This window comes from Molossus molossus, unplaced genomic scaffold (genome assembly GCF_014108415.1).
Source record: "Molossus molossus isolate mMolMol1 unplaced genomic scaffold, mMolMol1.p scaffold_m16_p_3, whole genome shotgun sequence".
NCBI lineage: Eukaryota > Metazoa > Chordata > Mammalia > Chiroptera > Molossidae > Molossus > Molossus molossus.
In genome coordinates, this window is record NW_023425366.1 from 69,366,031 (window position 1) to 69,369,709 (window position 3,679).

Here is a 3,679-nt window from a genome sequence, read left to right on the forward strand (position 1 = left end):
ACATATTTATCATCTTGAATAGAGAAAAAGATTTTGGAAAGATTCCATAAATCTAATGTGTAAAAGACAAAGACAATTTGGTTTGCAACAGTCAAGGAAAATTAGTCTTGACCATGAATTGTATCCGATAAAGAAGAACTGAAGAAGTTTCTCGGTTCATATTTCAGTCTTTTAAAAGCTCCTTTCAGTTTTAAGTTAACGAGAGTGAAAGGAAAAACCTAAATTGGATTTATTACATGGAACTAAAATTCTGTACAGCATTTGCCTAATTTCAGGCAATTTGAGAGCAATGAAGAGATAATTGAGTAACTAAAATGATAAAATAAGAGAAACTCAAATCCAAGTTGTTTCTACATGAGTTAGTTTCACTTACCATATCCTCTATTCTCATTAAAATTTTAAATGATAATATACCTTTAATATGAATGAAAATCAAATTACATAGGTAGACATTTAAAGGCAAATACTGTAGAGAAAGAAAAAAAAAAAAAAAAACCTTCTGAAGAGAAATTGAGAAATTGTCCGCTAGAAAACCTTAGGAAATAGCAAGTTAACAAGTGGCAAAATGGGAAGAATTATGCTGAGAACTTCAAGATATTCAATGATCAAGAAAGTTTTTATAAGAACTTGTTATGCCAGAATTTAAAAAATGCTTAGTCTGTTCTTCCAATGTGTATATATTCTTTAGGAAAAATACCACTTTAAGTTTTTTGTGTTTTTATTTGAAAAATAATACATGAACAGGGTAAAAAATTAAATAACTCAAATGTTAAATTTAGTATCCCTCTCACACCAATGTTTTCCCCAGTCCTCCTTCCCCAGAGCCAGTAACCACTTCAAAACTCATACAATAATGTTTAACCTTTAAAAATTGGAAACAGCTCAGCCAGTGTGGCTCAGGGGTTGAACATCAACCCCTACACCAAGAGGTCGCCAGTTCAATTCCTGGTCAGGGCACATGCCCGGGTTGTGGACCTGATCCCCAGTGGGGGGCATGTAGAGGCGGCCAATTAATGTTCTCTCTCATGGATGTTTCTATCTTTCTCTCCTTCTCCCTTCCTCTCTCTCTCTAAAATCAATAAAGAAAAAAAAGTGAAAAATAAAAACTGGGAACAGTCTGTATATACCATGCTGCCCACTACTTTTGAAAATCTATCTCTGTATTATCCTACATAATGCACCTAGATCCACTTTATTCTTTATATTGCTTGTAAAACATTCAACATACTTCCATATATCATATGGAGTTACCACAATTTATTTACCTACAAAGGGTCTCTATAGATGGGCAATTGAGTTGCTTCTGTTTTTCACTTTAATAAACAACATCACGGTGAATATTCTTGCATATATCTGACCTTTTATAAGTATAAATTGCTAGAGTATAATCTTATATAGAATTTTTGTTTCAAAGACTATGTTTAATTTGGCAGCTATTAGTAATGGCTAAGTAATGGAATTTTAACAGTTTAAAATCCCATTATGTGTTCATGAGTGAACCTGTCCCATCATACACTCACCAACTTGTACTCTGACTTTATTATCAGACATTTGATAACACAATTTACTCCCTGGTTAGTTATTTGGTACTTGAATTAACTATTGTTTTATCATACAGACATTTTATATTTTTCTTAGTGTATGTTTAGTATTATATATTCTTTGAACATATTTGTTATTACTAGAAATTTTCTTAATCTCCAAATTTTCTTCTAGTACATTTATAATTTTATTTTTAACTTTAATTTAGTGATTCAACTGAGTTTTATTTTTTAATAAGGTGTGGGCTCAATTTTTTTTTCTGTTCCCCCCAAATAAGTAATTAATCATTCCAAAACCAATATCATATATTCCTTGTTTTCACTTAATAATATGCCTTGTTCTCACGGATTTGATATTAGCATTGCAAATATATTTGAGCTCTTGTATGTGTCTATGACAATGGTGAACACTGACGTTCCTTTCCTTAATGGAATCCAATCTTTAATGGGAGATATTAGAAAAGAAAACAGGCAGTAAATATAATATTGTAGTATTCAAGTCAAAAAAATAACTAGCATTTATTGAACACTTATTATGTACTTGACTATATTTCAGTGGTTGTCACTCTACTGCCCATGGCCAAATCCAGTCAGCATCCTGTTTTCACAGAGCCCGTGAGTAAAGACTGAATTTACATTTTTGAAGGGTTGTAAAAATGGAAGGGATGAGTGATTACAGCCCCTTTGAATTTGTCTAGTAGGTCTTCTGGTTTTCACCAGAAGGCCCTCCTTATTTTAAAAAAAAAAGAAGAAAAAAAAAGAAGGGTTGGGCCCAGCTGATGTGGCTCAGTGGTTGAGCATCAACCCGTGAACCAAGAGGTCACCGGTTCAATTACAGTCAGGGCATATGCCCAGGTTGTGGGCCCGATCCTCAGTGCAGGGCGTGCAGGAGGCGGCCAGTCGATGTTCTCTCTCATCAATGTTTCTATCTCTATCTCCCCCTCCCTTCCTCTCTCTCTAGAATCAATTAGAAAAAAAGATTTTTTTTAAATAAAGGGAAGGGAAGGGAAGGGAAGGGAAGGGAAGGGAAGGGAAGGGAAGGGAAGGGAAGGGAAGGGAAGGGAAGGGAAGGGAAGGGAAGGGAAGGGAAGGGAAGGGAAGGGAAGGGAAGGGAAGGGAAGGGAAGGGAAGGGAAGGGAAGGGCAACATGAAAGACAAATCTTATGTGACTTGCAAATCCTAAAATATTAGTTATCTGGTTCTTTACAGAAAAGTTTACTGAACTCTGTTTTAAACCTCTTTACATGTATTCACTCATTTAATCTTTATATTTAACCCTTGATCTAGTTAATATTATTAAATAGTATTTCATCCCTACTCTTCTTTCAAGCAAAAAAACTGAAGCACATAGATGTGTCTTATAATTAGACCAAATAAACAGGGTACTGAATTACTAAATGGGAGTGGGAAATGAGGATTTCTTATCAGAAAAAGAAAAGACTGGACATAAAAAGGAAGCAGAATGCCAGGCAGACAGAGGAAGTGTATTTAATAAACTTGCAGCAATTTTGAGTTTGGTGTATTTTGAGTTTGGAACCTGAAGATAATTAGTGTAGGTGACATGTAAGCAGATGAGCTAAGGAAAAGTAGAAAGTTTGGAGACACATAAAGATCAGATCACGTAGCATTTAGTAGATTATGGTAAGAAATTTAAGTTTTATTAAGTGAATGTGTGGGGAGTCATTGAAATACAAGACTGGGGTATAAAGTGATCTAATGTATATTAAGATAACTTTTGTGGATGTATGAAGAATGGAATACAGGAAGACCAGTTTGGTTTTTTTTGTTTTGTTTTTAGCATTGACATATTTTTATTCAAAATAAAGAGTACATTATCTTTTACCTAACCTAGAAAAGCAACTTTTTTTTTATATTCTTTTTTTATTAATTTGTTTTTGTTACAGATGTTTCTCCTTTTTCCCCCATTGACACCCTCTTCCTCATCCCCAGCTTTGTTGTCTATGTCCGTTGGTCATGCGTACATGCATATAAGTTCTGTGGTTTATCTCCCCCCTCCCCAAACCCCCCCTCCTCTGAGGCTTCAGAAAGACCAGTTTTGATGCTTTGATTATCCTGGCAAAATATTATGATAGGCTGTACTAAAGGGGTAGCAGTAAGTCAGAGCATAGTGGTATAGA

At 34.5% G+C, this 3,679-nt stretch overlaps 1 non-coding gene across 1 annotated transcript; it reads left to right on the plus strand.

Annotated features, from left to right (window-relative positions):
* The first annotated feature begins 2,208 nt into the window (after positions 1 to 2,208).
* LOC118643009 lies at positions 2,209 to 2,270 on the plus strand. Its single transcript, XR_004961905.1, has one exon. It is a non-coding gene; the product is annotated as a U7 small nuclear RNA (small nuclear RNA).
* Positions 2,271 to 3,679: the final 1,409 nt, after the last annotated feature.